Source organism: Hibiscus syriacus, unplaced genomic scaffold (assembly GCF_006381635.1).
Source record: "Hibiscus syriacus cultivar Baekdansim isolate YM2019G1 unplaced genomic scaffold, ASM638163v2 tig00110912_pilon, whole genome shotgun sequence".
NCBI lineage: Eukaryota > Viridiplantae > Streptophyta > Magnoliopsida > Malvales > Malvaceae > Hibiscus > Hibiscus syriacus.
Genome location: NW_024062911.1, coordinates 1,987,210 through 2,004,789, shown reverse-complemented (window position 1 = coordinate 2,004,789; position 17,580 = coordinate 1,987,210).

Here is a 17,580-nt window from a genome sequence, read left to right as displayed (position 1 = left end):
TTGCATCCAATTGCTAGCCACTTCTTGCTCTACCTCAAGTTTGGTGTTGAAATTCTTTCTTTCCAGCTCCCACTTTTCTTTTTCAATATTGAACTCTTCAATCTTTTGGCCCCTGACTTCAAGTTCGGCAATCAACTGGTTCATTTCAGATTCAAATCCTTTGAACATGATATTTTTCTCACCTTCAAATTTATCAAAGATGTCATTCTTCATCTCTTCTAAATCTTTGGCTCGATCCCTTTCTCTTTGTATTTCATTCATGATTTCGCGGTGTTCAGCTTTGTGTTTTATAATTCGCTCTCTTCTGTCAACCTCAAAATCTTCCATTTTTTGCTTTTCTTTCTCAAGGCTTTTGAGTAGAAGGCTATTCTTTCATTTCAGATCTTCAACTCGACTTTTCTCGATGTTCAATTCTCTGCTCATCTGTACTGTTGATTGGCTTGGTCCTGATGCTTTCCGGGATTTATATAACTCTTGGTAATTTTTCTTTAATGCTCTAAATTCACCATCAACTTTTTCTTTGTTTTCTCTCAACATTGCACATTGTGATGAATGAAAGTCAATATCAACACCCAACATAGCTTTATCTCGTCTCATTTGCTCTAATTCTCTTGACCAGCCTTCTCTTTCTGCTTCAAACTCAGCTCTCAGGATTTCAATTTCTGATGGAACCACCTTAATGCGATCTTCCATAGAGATATCCTCATTTTGATCTGGTAGAGGAATATTTTCATTTTTCCTGACAGATCTCCATTCCTCATAATCAGGAGTTAGCATTTCTTTTGCTGCTTTAGCTCGGATACAAAAAGTTATTTTCCAAGCTGTAACAGCTTCCATGATATTTCTTTTATAATTTTTGCTGTGGAATGCGAACTCAGATGAATGTAATCCAACGGTGACAGGTACAAATTGACGACCTTCACACTGTCTTATGACCAGAAGTGGTGCATATCCAATTACTCCCCATAATCCGAGCAGCATTATCCAATTTTAATCACCATATTTGTAAAAGAATTCCCTTTGGATTTGCCACGGGGCTCGCCAAACAATGTCATTGCTTTACAGATTTCGAAAATCATTAATCCACATATATTTCTTAATTTATTTTGGCCATTCTTGCTCCAGAAATTCTTTTAATGGTGAATAATCCGTATTAAAGCGTCGGTATGAAGTCTTTTATGTCCTCCAAAAATGGCTACGGATCCAAACATATAACAACTGGGTACACCCTGAGAATCGTCCACCTCCTAGCTTTCTACAAGCATTTAATGATCTGAAAGTCTCTGCTAGAATTGCAGAGGCAGGATTAATCTTTTTTTGTAGCTGTTCAAACAAATCTACTACTGCAGCTTCAATATATCTCAATACTTTTGGGAAGATGACCATACCATACATACTCAGAGCAAATAGATTGAATCGTACTTTAGTGTCTGGATGACTCTGAATGAGTTCTTTAATGTTGGTCCAAGCAATGCCTTCGCTTTCGCCTTTTTGTTTTGTACGGGATGCCACCCATTCTTCTCGTACCCCGGCAATCTTTGCTAATTTAACTCGAAAGGGTTGAGTTTTAATTAACTTTGAATAGATTCGATTCTCCAAAACCCCTTCTATATGTAGCAAAGTTGTGTACTCTTCAATAGTAGGGACCAAGTCCTCCTTATTGAGAGTGAAGCAATTGTACCCTGGATTCCAGAATTGAATTAGGGCTCTGAGTAATTCATCATCAACTTCGACATAGAGCAAATATAGGATGTCTCCGTAAGTCTGATAAAATTGCAATTTTTTGTTTGAATCCCAACTTTCCCAAATGCTTCGCAAATCTTGCATATCATTTCTTTTTAGTGAAACTGGAGCATAACTGGCCAAGTCAGATACATAATCATCCTGCAGACTGTCTCCTCCTTGTCTTTGTAAGTCCTCAGCCCACTGTCTTACTTCTGAGTTTAGAATTATTTGATTTGAACACTTTTTATCCATGGATGAAAGCTTTCCAATGAGACAATTAACACGAGGATCAATGCCTTTTATCCTGTATGATGCTATGTAAACAGAAAAAATAAAGAACACACAAAAAGAAATGAATTAGTTTACATAATAAAGAAATTTAACAATAATATTTACCTAAATATCTTTATTTAAATATGCTTTTAAATAATTTAAATAATTTAAATTCAAATGTAATTTAATCAGTAAGAAAATAAATAAATAAATTAAAAAGAAAGTTAGAATTCATTTCTCCTGTGTGTACACCTATTTTGGACAAAATTTCAGCATGGCTTCAGATCGGAAGAGTTTCTAGGGTTTATTATATGCAAGGTTTCATATCTAAGAATAAAAGTACCCGAATTATCTTTGTTAGTGCCCCCTTGGGTTGCTAACCCTCAATCCTAGTCCATCACATACTAAAATGGATCGAGTTCAATTCGAGGGGATACATTTCTCTATGCCTGACACGGAGAATAAATTCTCACGAAGACATAGAGCATATGAACCCCGAAAGTTACTTGCTAGGTCTGACACGGAGAATAAATTCTCACGAAGACGTTGCTTTCACTCCCACTTAAAAGGGACAAACTCAATTATAGAGCTTTATGTTATGCGATGCAAGTGTTGTGTGTGAGGAGAAATGTTCAAACCTCTGACAGAAAAGTAAAATAAAATAAATACAATAAAGTACTTGCAAATAAAATGAAATATTAATAAGAAAATATATAAATACTATGAAAATAATAAATATATAAAAAAATTTGAAAAGAAAGAATTATAAATAAAATATATGAATTTTTAATTTATAATTAATATAGAATATTTATAATTGATTTTAAAAGTTTGACCAGGTCCCCAGCGGAGTCGCCAAGCTGTCGTAACCAGTTTTCGTCTGGGCACGAAATATTTACTTGGCGGGAAAAGTGATGTGAATAAATGGGTTTTAAAATAATTTGGGAGTCGCCATCGGCCTTTTGGGTTAGGTAGGTCGAATACCTAAAAAATATCTTTTAAAAGAGTTTTAAGAAAACATCAATTAAAAGATGAACTGATCTGCGTTATAACAAAAAATTCGTTCTTTTTAATAAAAAGGGATACGTGGTCGGTTACGTTTAGGGAAGGATTAGCACCCCTACAACGCCCAAAATTGGTACTTTTTAATTATAAATTGTCTCTATTATTAAAAAAATTCAAAATATATTTAATTTATAATCCTATTGTTTCAAAATATATAAAAAATATTTAAAAATATCGGAAAAGGACTTCTAGGTGCCTTAAGACAGCTCTTTTCTTTGATATTAATAAATATAATTTGAATAAAATTAAATAATAATTTTTATAATATTAATTTTAAAATACTAGAATAGGACATCTAGTTGTATTAAGACTGCCCTTTTCTTCGATATTGACAAATAAATGTTAAAATAATTTCAAAAAATATAAATTATTATTTATTATATATATTATGACTACATAATAAAAATATTTAAATATATAAACAAGTAAAATTAAAACAATTAGAACTATATATTTAAAAGCAATAAAATAAATGAAAAGATTTAAAATTAGTGACTAAATTATAGTAATATTAAAATTAAATACCTAATTCATAATTAAATAAATTATAGGGATTAAACATGCTATTTTCTTATTTATTAATTTAGTGACTAAAATAAAATTATATAAAATTCGGATATTAGAATAAATAAATTAACACTATTCAGATTAAAATATTAATTAAATTATAGGACTAAATCTGTTTTTACCCTAAATATATTATTTTAATACAAAGGACTAAAATAAATAAAATTAAAATTAAAGATCTGAATTAAAAGGATTATAAACTCGATTTAGTGACTAAAATGTAAGGATTACAAATTCAAGGGATGGCGGACGGGATTTAACAATTAAAAATTACACAAATAGCCCTCCCTGAAACGGCGTCGTTCGGGAAGGGCTATTTAAAGCCAAAATCAGCTAGCCCGAAGGGCCAGCTTCATTTCTCATCTCTTCCCTCTCTCTCTCTTCTCTGAGAGAGAAAAAAATTCTCTCGCTTCTCTCTAAAACAGAGAGAAGCTCTCTGGCCGGCAGCCGCTCGCCGGCGTTGATCCCGCCGCCGGCCACAGCCTTCGGTGGCCGGAATAATTTTTTTTTACATTAAAACGTAGATCGGACCGTCCTAATGACGGTTCCGATGGTCTTTTCTTTTAAATGGCTCCCGATCGGAGTAAATCTAAAAAAAAATACCTTCGGTTTTCGAAGGTTTTTGGTGACGTCTAGAGGCCAGTGGTGACTCCGATCAAGGTGGTGGCTTTCACGGTAAGTCTCTCTTCTTCCTTTCCTTGTGTGTTGTGGGGTTCTCTTTGTTTTTGTTCTCCGTTCTTCTTTTTTTTTTCTGTTGGCTACCTCTGTTCTCTTTCTTTGCAGGTTGGGTGATGTCTTTATAGCCATCACCGGCACTTATCTCGGACCGGTCCGAAAGGTGGAGTTCGGTGAGTCACCGAGCTATGTGGTGACTCACCCCATAGAGCTTGCGACGTGGGTGGCGGGTGTTGAAGCAGCAAAGCTTCTGGATTCTTCAGCGAGGCGGCGGCGTCGTGGCTGAAGTGGATTCGAGCATCTGGCAGCTGACCGTCGACGTGGGACGGCTGGAGGCAGAGGTGGCTGCGGCACTAAGGTTAGAAACCCTAGCTGAAACCTTAAATGTTTAGGGTTTCAGTTTGGTTTGGGCCGGTTGATTGGGCCTTTGATTTTTGGGCTTGTATTTTTTATTATTATTTATATATATTTAATATATTTAATAATAATAATAATATAAATATAATAATAATAATATTATAGTAATAATAATAATAAATAAATCAAAATGGGTAAAAAAATTAGTATCTTCAAATATATTTTAATCCTTTTTGCCATGTTTACATTCTTTCCATGTAGTTCCTATTATTTGAATTCTGGTAATACTATATGATTGTATTTTGATCTTTTCATTAAATGCTTATTTTATGCTTGTGTACGTTACTATACGTGGTATTATTTATGAATATATCTTATAATATTTAAATAGTAATATATAGTATCTTTTATATCTTATTTATTATATGTACGAATTAATATATATATTAAATTTATTTTGATCCTGATATAGATATTTTAGTATTAAATATAATGTAATACTTTCCTAAATTATCACATAAAATTAACTATATCTCATTTATGTAAAATTTAGTCTCATTTACCCTAACTTTTCATTTTCTTTTAGTTTTGCTTCCTTTGACCTTGTTTTTTCCTTACTTAAATTCCCTTTTAAAACATCTTAATTCATTGCCCTTCATTTCTCCCATGCTTTATGTAAATTTGTTTTTACTATTAATTTAATTTCATATTTGATAACTAATTGTTTTATTTCTTTAAATATATCTAGTTCCTGCTTCCATATTAGTAGTATATGTATATATTTACAGGGCGGAGCTAGAAAAAAAAATTAAGGTGTCAAATTTAGAAATTATATAAAAAAATTTAAGTGAGAAAATTGAATTTTAAATTTTTTTTTGTTACTTTTTAAAAAAAAAGTATATGAGATTAATTTCTTTTTTAAAGGGTGTCAAAATATTTTTCAAAGGGGTGTCTTTTTTTTCTTTTATATATATATATATATATATATATAATTATATGGACAAAAAAAGTTTTGAAACTTTGGGGGTGTCAATTGACACCCTTAATTTATGTTGGCTCCGCCACTCTATATTTATATATATATATATATATATTTTTACTTATTAGATTAATATTTTTTAAATATATTATATATCTTACATTTATATTATATAATATCCATATTTAATACGAATATATATATATATATATATATATATATATATATTTAATTTATTAATTTACGTTATCTTCATTTAGTTTGTATGCTTAATTTTTTTTAGCTTGCATTTGCATGTTTATTTAATTTTATATTAGATTAGAATATTTGACTTTAGATTAAAACCTTGAGATTTTATTTTCCTTTAATTTTATCCTTAACCTCAGTCCTTTAATTTAGGTGAAATTTTAATTTGGTCTTCGCCTTTATACCCGAGGTTCCATATTATACTATTTTCTAAACTTAAATACTTGTTTGTAAATAGTATATATGTGATATTTGTTCTTTAAATATTTTTACTATTATTACTATCCATTAAATACTTTAGTGTGCTTTTAAATATTTTGTTAAATACGTTTGTTTATATATATAGATCTAAACATTTTAAATATGTATGTTAGCCTCATAAGCATGACTTCCATAATTGAATTAAAGGCAGTGTTTATTTATTTTAAAATATTGAGAAAGGATTATCTTAAGGTAATTATATATCCTATTATGATATTTTAAAATAAATAAACACCCTGCTAGTGAAAGCTAAAAATCAATCAACCCTAAAATTGATCAGGATGAAAAGAGAAAAAGAAATTCTCTTTTACTTAAACTTATCGAGACAAATCATTTAATTCATATTAAGGACACTTGGTCTCGATCTTTTTAAATAATTGAACATTCTTCATCTCTTCTAATAGGATAGGTGATTGTGATTAATTGGCTTAAATTCTCATTTTATTTTTCGTTTGATCAATTGCTTGATATTGAGTTATGAGGAGAAATTACTATATTCCTTTTGTTTCAGTTGGAAAGAGAAATAATTGTCCTAATGTATTTTAGGGGTTATTTTCTCTTCGATTGTTATTTTCTCTTCGATAGGAAATAATGAAATATCTTCCCCTTATCCTTAGGAAGTTTTGTTAATACAATTGTATGAATGTGTCTAGAATAAGAGGATCACAATTTCAATTTATATTTGAATTCTTAGACTTCCGTTATTAGAGACAACATACAATCGATGAGGTACCAATTTTGGGCGCTATGGGGGGTTCACCCTTCCCTATGCGTAATCGACTCCCGAACTCTTTAAAATGAATATTTGGTATAACACAAACCATTTTTGTCTTTTAAATGATTTTTTTCTAAAAATTAATGAAAAAGACGTTTTTAGGTATTTGACCTACCTAATCCAAAAGGTTGATGGACTCCAAAATATTTTTTTACAAAAATAGAATCGAGACTTGCTCCAAGCTTAAGGACTGTTACGACAACATTAATCATAATAGGGATCAAACTAGCAACAAAGGAAAGGTAAAAGATCGAGTTTAAAGCTTAGTGAGGATTATATTTTGACTTGTATAAAAAGTGTCAAGGTGAGTGCAATGCATACATAACATGATACGTCGATGTTTTATACATCAATAGGAAGACTTGCGATGAGTTTAGTTTTTTTATATTGACATGATATTTATGTATCATATAATTTGACATGTTCTAAATATGTCAAAGTTGAATATAAAATGCATGAATCACTAGTTTATATATTATATTATATTATGAATGTTATTTTGGGTATGAAATGCCCAATGTTAAATTATAGTGATATACATTGTCATGGATGAACTAAATATTGACTATATGCCTAAGTTTGTCATTGAGGGACAGAGGTATAGTTGGTATGTCATAGAGCCCAACATCACGTTGCATATTCGGTTTAAAACTAAAGTGTATATTAGGATACTTAGTGTAGGATGGTAGGCACTAACTTTCAGTGCATATTCGGGTACTTTGGTGCATATATGGGAGAACTACCCTATAGTCCATATTCACTTATGACTTGTGTACCCAGGGTTCTCTAGACGTATATTTTAGGCTATGGTATATTGGATAATAAATTATGGACATGTGATTAAGCTTATGAGCTTACTGAATAAATGGAAATTATATTGGTAAGAAGTTATATAAATTGTTTATTTCATGTTAATAGATGTGTAACAAGATGGTAATATAGATAAAGTGATCATGATGCATTGAGTATTGTTATTCTTTATATATACATTGTATTGCACTTATTATCATTATTGTCTCACTAAGTGTATACTTAGTGTCTAATAATTTTCACACGTGGATAAAGAGCGGAAATCAGGGTAAGGAGTACTTGACATCTTACTTATTGAGGAGTATATCTACAATATTAGTAATGATATCTATCTGATATCTTTTGACTTTACTAGTTGGCATGTATATTTTAATAGTAGTTAATTTAAAGTAGCTTAGACATAGTTTATAATAGCTTATAAACTATTTTATGTTGGCAAAATGAACGATGGATAGTTATATTAGTGTTTGGAATGGTTAAATGAGTTACATGTTTATTATCTGGTAAATTATAGAATAAAAATGGAGTTATAGAATAAGGTTGAATTTAGGCAGTTTTTAAGCAATTATATTGTTTATGTGTTATAGTTATGAACTGTTGAGTTGTTGTTTGGAATCGAATTTAGTATGGTTGTCAAATAATTAAAAATTGATTTTTTTGAGATAAATTGATAATTTTTTTAATGGTGAATAAACATATATTAAAATGTATGGTATTAAGTGGTAATTGTATCAATGATTATTAGTGAATGTTAGTATTCAATTTGTGACATTCTGACTTGTATTCGGGTATTGAATACGAGAAAGGGTGTTACAATGTGTATGATTATATATATATATATATATATATATATATATATATATATATATAATATAATATAATATATATATATATATATATATGTGTGTGTGTGTTTGTGTGTGTTTCACCTCTTGCATATGATTCGTATAGTTATAATAAAAGCATGATTTACTTATCATACTTTAGGATAGAGCTTATAATTATGAATAAATGTGGCCTTTATAATGAACGAGTTATAACTCTTGTACATAAGGAATCTAAGAAGATCTGATATGAATTGTGGTAATCATACATGAACTATACTCAATTCTTAGTTTCATACATAATGTTTAAAAATTCTTGATTTCATACATGATGTTTTCCACCGTTAACGGGTTCACCCATTTCTGTCAAAAAAGGCGACGTGACACTTAAAAAATATTTTTTAATTAAAGAAATTTAAAAAAAGAAAAAAAAAATTAAAGTGCCATGTGGCATTTTATCAGGATTCCACGTCACCTTCCGTGATGGAGATTGGTGAACCCATTAATGGTAGAAAACACCATGTAGAAATCGAGAATTTTAAACATTATGTATGAAACTGAGAATTAGGTATACTTCATGTATGAATGGGGAACCCATTAAGATAAGATAAGTGGAAGATTGATGTTATAAGTTCATAACCGGCTAGCATGCTTATTTGTATGAGACTCACGAAATATAGTGGAGTAGATGTGTACTCACTCGGCTTAATAGCTCACCCTTTTTAAATCACCCATTCATGTTACACGTTTTGTGGATCACGATGGGACAACGATTGTTAGCATTAGTTCTCTAAACCTTTTGTATAGACATGTTATTTTGATTATTGGATTTTATTATTATTTGCATGCCATTACATATATTAACATCCTTGAATAATAATTATTCTAAATATCTTTAATCGGATATTATTATGGGAACAATAATAAAAATATTAATATGAAGTTAATAGATATTCTTGAGATAAATATGTGGGGATTCAATCAAATTCATATATATTTGTTGAGAACAAATATTGGATAGACGCATTTTGAGATTAATACATGGAGAAATTTCATATATTAATTTCGAACAGTTATGCCATTAAATCCTTAAACCTGAAATTACTACAGCTCTCAACATGATGATTATTATGTTTTGACATAATCAAACATTGTCTTTAATCAAACTATTATAAAGGTTATGCTTGAACATGATAAAAATCATGTAGTGTGATGTGAGTGATTAAGATGAAATTTATAACTCTTATCATAAGAGAGATATCTCAGGGTCCCTCGATGATTGAGATTGGGAAATGCATGGTCGTGCCCAAATGAGTTGATAGAGATCAATATCATTTGTCTAGTCAGTTTAATTGTGCATCGAGAAACTAAAGAGAGAATGATATAAGGTTAACATTTTTCATGCCTTATATTCTATCAAGATACCATGAGATAAATGATTATGACATTAGTTGATTTTAGATTGTCTCGGATCATGAGCTTTTCATTTAACTTGTGTGGTCATAATGTCCTGCTAGAGGCCATTTATAACTTGTAGGATCAAATGTGATTTTATCTACTACCAAAATTAATTTAACCTATAAGGTCCCACGCTACGAGTGAATAAGAATGATAGTGGTCATTACTATCAATAATAATTTAAGATAATGAGATTATTTAATTATATTGTAAAAGATTATTTATTATTCGAATTTAAAGAAGTTAAATTTATTTTCTTTTTTATAGAATATTTTATTTTATTATTTCTTATTTGATTCATAAATAATATTAAATAAATAATATACTTAATAATATTTATTAAGCTTTGAATGAATTTGAATTCTTATCAGATAGAGATCTGTTTTATATTATTATTGCATTTGTTTAAAAAAGGGTTTTTAGATAAATAATTTTAAATTAGTTATAATTTAAAAGAATTTTAAATTAATTATAATTAAAAATGGTGTACTTAGTTTAACCCTTATCAACTCATAAATATATATGAATATATGAGTATGGTTTTTCTATTAATCACACCTTACAGTCGTCAAAAATCAAAAACCACAAAATTTTTATTTTGAGAAAATAGAGGATCTAGCATTTTGACAACCATTCGGTGTTTTTCGTGTAGATACATATAGAGGGTGATCGTCTTTTAGAAAGACAACACCTTTAGAGATTGAAAATAGATCAAAGACAACATTGAAGGATTTTTGAATCAACGATTAAGGTAATCTCACGAGTGTTTTCTCGTAGTTAATATGATATGCATAAGATCTTAAGGTTGATCGAGGTTAATTTAAATTTTCTATCACATTATTTTTTCCTTGATTCCCAACAATGATATCATCGGATGGGTCTATGTGGGAGTATTAGAGTATAATGATGAAAACTTGAGTGGGCATGAGAGGTTATAATTTTTATTCAAGTCTATCGTAAATTATTTATTCATGTATTTTAGTTTTTAAATAAATGTAGAGGTTATAATTTTTTTTTTTGTTTTTTCCTTAACACATTAAGTTAAATTTAACCACATTTCCAAAATAATGGGATGCACTTGGCTCTTATGGGGGCTTAGTGCATCCGCCACTGAACGGAGGCATCAGTCTTGGTATTAGTTGTCGACCGCCAGTATTCATTATTTTTCCCATTGGTTTATTATAGTTATCCTTGTTTTTTTTCTTGTTTTTTATTCTTAATAATTTTGTTTTTTTGCATGTATTCTTCTGTCTTTATGACACATTTTCTTTCCCTCTATGGCACGTTTTCAGTTGTTTGGTCATTGTTTTCATTTATTTTTTTTAGGTTAAATTTGACATCGCCACGACAGATCAAGAAGATGTTTATTTGTTATCATGATGATCTTCCTTGCTTTAGACCCTCAGATTGAATTTGGATATGCGATTTGCATTTGTGGACATTATTTTTACATCGATTGATTCTGATTTGTGGTATGTCGGTGGTCTTTCAATAGTTTTTTTCTCTTTTATGATTCGTTTGCCAATGTAGTCAGATCTATTTGTATTTATCTCTTGTTCGAAGCTCATTTGGTTGGGTTTTTTAACATTTACTTTGTATAATCCTTGTGTAATCTTAAGTTGCTAGTTTTCTTGTGTTTAAGAAAATATTCTTGTTATATGTTTAGTTTATGGTCGTTCTTGTAAACCTTCATTGTAATTTGGATACTTTCTATCTTTAATAAAATTAACGGCTTGTATAAAATATATATATATATATATATATATCTTTACCAATAGGATTGATTCAAGTGGTAAGTAGCTTGATTCAAGAGGTTATTGAACTCGAAGAGAGAGATGTAGAAGACGTTAGCCGGATTTTATTGAAGAATGCAGGCGTTGACGAGGAAATAAAGATAACTTAAATGATTTGTCTTCATGTGAACGTCTAGTAGAGTCTAATGAAGTGGAGGACATGGTTCACATGGGATTCACAAATGATATTTCTAATATAAATTCCAACGGTGAGAAAGCCCAACATGATGGGATTTTGTTTGATGGGTCGTTTGTAAGTCGAATCAGGGGATATATCGGGAGGATAGAGACCAGAGGCTTGGTTTGTTAGCAAAAACGAAGGAGGATTTTGTTATGCTCAATTCCAGTCTTAACCGAAGATCAAAGGTGGGGAAAAATAAAAAATATTGCTCTATGCAAATTTCAAGAGAAGTATGCAGTCACCCAAAGAAAGAATAGAAAATGCAGAATCAAGAAAAATCAGAAGAATGTGCTAAACGAGGAAGAAGTGACTGAGCTAGAATGTAGATCTTTATCTGATTCTGACCTACAAGCAAGGTGGCAGAGACAAAAGAGGAAAGGGAAGAAACGTTACAGATTGGCAGAGAACTGGGTATACAGTTTACAGGTTCAGGAGGTTCTGTGCGAGAAATTATAGCTATGGAGGATTTGGAAAGGAGAATCACATTAAGAAAGACAATTTGCAATCTCTATCTATTGAATTTTAGCCGAAATTAATGGAGAAAGTGCCAAAATCAGATGTTGTTGCATGAGTGTGAAATTATGAGACCTAGTGGTTTTTTTATTCTTTGATGTAATTTCGTTTTGGTTCATGAGATGCTACGGAGTAAGCTTTTTTTAGCGAGTGGTCTATAGGGGACTGTGGGATCAAGTTTATGTTACTGTTCTGGTTTTGGGGTTGTTGTTGCCTTTAAATTCAAATTAGCATGTAGGTGTTACTTTGGTTATTTTGGGTGTATTGGTTCAAGGAGTCTGTGCAATCCTGGTTGGTCTGATACTTTGATGGGAGAGTGTATATGGCAAAGATAGGTGGTGCTGCTGTTTGCAAGAAGATTGGATTTGCAGGTATCTCGAAAATTTGGTTCGTTGTATGTTTCACTTTTCTATGGATCGTCTCCTATTTGATGAGGTACGGAGAACGGAAGAATCGACATAATCTTCTTCGATGTCTAACTGATGCACGTTGTATTAGGGAGATAATTTCGAGAGTTGGGGTATTAGGTATATTCTATGAAGAAATCTATTTCGAATAAGTGAAATGAGACGGCAAGAGGAAGCAATTCGGATTGAAGCCAGAAGCTTGGTGGTAGCGGTGTTGTTGCTGTTTGCAAGAAGTTTGGTTTTAGTTGGGCTTATAGTATTGCAGGAGGTTCAGTGCAGCAGCTGTTTGAATGTGTTTCTTTGATTTCAAAAATAAAAGTCAACACTAGCTTCAAGTTTGGTTTGGACTCTTCTTTGGAGGTTTTAAAGATTTGGGTTCTTGTGAAGGTAGTCTGGTTTGGTTCTAAGTTTATGGTTACTGCTGCATTTTCCAGTTTAATTTGCGGTACCTGATTCTTCTTTGAGCTTTTCTGTCTGGTTCCATAATATGGTACTTCTGGCTATGTTTTTGTTGTCTATGCATGAGATGATGGTGTCGAGGAAGCCCTTTCGATTGGTTTTGCTTTATTGGTTTTTAGTTTTTTTGTTTGTTGGATGTATTTGTGTAATGTTCTGATGATGGATGTATTTGGGCAACAGTGCTTGTTGTTGTTCTCTTATGTAGCACTCTTTTCCTCCAATTTGTTTTAGGGAGGTTTTTTAATGAGGCTCATAAGGTGAACTTGTCTTCTGCATTAATTTAATAAATTGAATTTTGTCGAGCAAAAAAAAAAGTAGCTTGATATCACTTAAGTAGGTCTTGAGTTTGAGTCTTTGTGTATGCAAAAAATTCCCGTTGGAAGATTCACCCACTACAATCAGGTTTGTGATATAGATCGGTCCAGATTAATCAAGACGAAGCCTTGAGAACCGAGAGAACAACAAAAAAATATCTTTAAATAATAAATCTTTTAGATACTATTGTGATAATTAATTTTTTAATGAATATTATTTCTATAAATTAATCCAACTTTTTTGGTTGAATTTGCCTTCCCTCCTTGCAAGTTGCAATCTTCCACAAACTATATATATATATATATATATATATATATATATATATATGAAATTCCCATAGCAGAAATAAAAAATAAAAATCCTGAAGAAAGAGGAAAGAAGATATTTTAATGCATAGTCAGACCCTTCGCTTAAATCCCTTCTTAATTTAACAACAATTCCATATCACGGGAAAAAAAACAAGACAATAATTAAATGAAAGAGAAAAGCCTGAACGTATCTTGCGAAGAGGCAGACAAGTACGTAAGGGATAGATAGAAAGGATAGATAGGATTATGTATCTCTTGAAAAATTTAAAATTATAGTAAATTTTAATTTTTTTATTTTTTATTAAAAAATTGTTTTAATTTCATGAAATTTTATAAAATTCTCTCTTTTAAAATTTAAATTTTTTACTTTCTTAATATAAAATCTGGCGTTGTACCCTAGCGTTCATAGAAGATAATTCAATCAATGTTCTTTAGTTTACAGTTCTTGAGTTTTGAGATTTCCACCCCTAATTTAGTAATTTTCGCTATGTAAACTTTCTTTGGCTCTTTTTACCTCCAATTGTCGGTTGATCCGTGTATTTAAACTCTTCAATTATATTTAAATTCATAATTTAGTCCATATATTTTCAGCTAAAATTATGATATAAATTTCTAAGAACACTCTTCCAACAAAACAATTTCATCTCTACGTGATGCGTTAAAACAAAAAAAAAAAAAAAATCCTAATCAGTTCAACAGCATTTAAACATAATAGAGGGACGAAAATGATAGTTAACCTTAAAGTCCTGAAGCACTTTACCGCAATCTAAACTCTCATATGATTTTTCATATATTTTTTTTGTTACAATAAAGCAAAGATTTTTAGCAAATATTGAGTGTTCCTCTCGAAGCCCTCATGTCAGCTTGAAGCAGCGAGCGGATAGCGTCAGGTGGCTACTGCCATTTGGACAACCCCACAGGCATCGTATAACCATATCGGGCAAGGCCATCAGCAACGCCATTGGCTTCTCGGTGTATGAGATGAAACTTAACCGTCCAGCTACGTGATAACAGATCCCGTAGTCTTCAAACAAGAGTCGGTTCGTAACTTTGACTGGGAGCGGTTAGCAGCTAGGTAGCTTCAGCACTGTCCATCTCCACCATGATCCGTCTAGCTCCATAATCTCATGCCAAATGAAGACCGTCGAGCAAGCCCCATAATTCGCGTAGAGCACGGAGCAGCGTCCTATATTTCTGCTATAACCCACGATCCATTAACCGTCATGATTTCGAAGAACACCACCAGCAGATGCTCCCATGGATCTTTGGTTTACAGCCCCATTCGAATTGATTTTAATCATTCGGGTACTAAGCGGTTTCCAAGTTTTGTCCTATTTCTTCGGCTAATTCTCTTGAGGTTGTCCTTCGGTCTGGAAGAGATTGACTGTGCCCAAGCACGAGAAGACTGGATTATCGCCACTGAGGACCAGCTCACACCTTTGAAGATATAGTTGCATCGTTGCTTCCATAATTTCCAAAGCATGATTCCGAACAGGTGACTCCACCGGTAATTACCACCGTCTGTTCCTGCGATATGGATTAAGATAGTACGCAGCCAATCAATAAAAGAAAGAGAGAAGAAACTCCCTGATTTGTGGTTCGACAGAAGCTGCATCCAAACTTTCTTGGCAACTGAACAATCCCTAAGGATATGAAGAATAGTTTGTTCACATCCCCCCCCCCAAACTGGACAGCTAGGGTCAGTCGAAAAACCTCATCTCGTTCTCTCCACGTTGGTTAACAGCTTATTCCCTAGGATGAGCCAAATGAAGTTTCATACCCGTTGAGGTCCATCAAAGACCAAGCTAAGTTCCATATGTATCCTGACGATCCCAAGAACCACGAATAAGCACATGGTAAGCTGCCTTGACCGAACAATCACCCGAGGGCTCCCAACACTATATAGGGTGATCATCACCGGCTTCACTGGTGGGACGAAGAATCAGTAATGTCACAAACAATATCCTCAGCCACAAGGCGACGTAACTTATCCAAATGCCAATTCCCCTCAGTGTTGATGAATTCGTTAACCTTAGCATTAGGATCACTAACACACGTGTTATTAACCCGGTCAGCAATTGGACAGTGCCCAGGAATCCAAGCATCGGGCAAAAATCTAGTGTTATCCCCATTCCCTACGGACCAGCAAACGTTGCCCCGAATAATGCTCCAAACCTTGGAAAGAAAGCGCCAAACAAAGGAGCTGTTCCTTGATTCAATCTGATAGGGGCAACAAGTTCTGATTTTATATTTCGACCGACAAAGCTGAACCCAGAGAGCATTAGTATTCACTACAACAAAATTGTTTTTAGCATCGTTTTTTCAGTCATATAGTGACGATTTTAAGCGCAACTAAAAACCCTAACAGCAAAACAAAAAATGGCACAAAGGTAGCGGCTTTTGTTCCACAAACGTAGCTAAAGGTTATGATATTTAGCGGTGTTGTTGAGAAACGCTACTATATATCTTTTCTTTTGTGGCGTTTGTAAAAACGCCGCTAAATGTTCTGACATATTGTGGCGTTTGTTCCCAAAAACACCGGTAAAGGTAATGACATATAGCGGCGTTTGTGAATATAAAACACCGCTATTGACTATGGCTATAGTGGTGTTTTCTGTAGAACACCGCTGTTGAGTTTATATTTAGTTGTGTTTGTTATACAAATGCCGCTAATTAACACTGATTTTCCATATGTTGTTTTCTGCTCTTTTGTTACCCTAAATTTTAACCTGTAGCATTATCCAATAAACTTAACATCCATAACAATAAACTTGAAATTCATAACAACCAACTTGAAATCCATAACAACCAACTTGAAATCCATAATAATAAATCAACGTTTACATGAACGTAAAATATAATGTAGTTCAACATTGTTAACTATAATAAACAAAGCATATATCTAAAATAACACCTATGATGGTGGATGCAACACCCCCAACCCGTATCCGACCCGGATACGAGTCCGAGATGTCACATTGACTTTTCAAAACTCTTTTATTTACAAATTCACAAAATCTTAAATTAATCATTTAATAAAATGAGTACTTTACATTAATAAATACAATCAAATTGTTTTACAAAACCGAACAGAGCATATTCACTTCAAATCTTGTAACTACATGCCAACTAAATTCTATAAAACAAAATACATATATTCAAAATGTTTCTGATATGATCTTCGTAAGGAAGATGATGACCTGTCTTGCTCCTCTTTACTTCCCTTCTCGCTTTCCAAATCTACGTGTGAAACACTCACACGCTAAGTCAATGACTTAGTGAGACATGTAAACATACAATATAAACTATAACTAATTAATAACAAACATGTACATATCATGTAACATAACATCATACGTGTTTACATACTTAACCCATCATTAACATGCTTATCATTACTTATTTTGTTATCACTAATTCCTTTAATCATATGAGCATATATTTAAACATAACATATAATGTAAACTCTAAATCACAACAATGCATGAACCATTACCAATCTCATATCATATACAAGCACATATACCATTTCACAAAGGAACACATATAATCATAACAAGTTATTTATCTTTAAAGCCCGTGTATACTT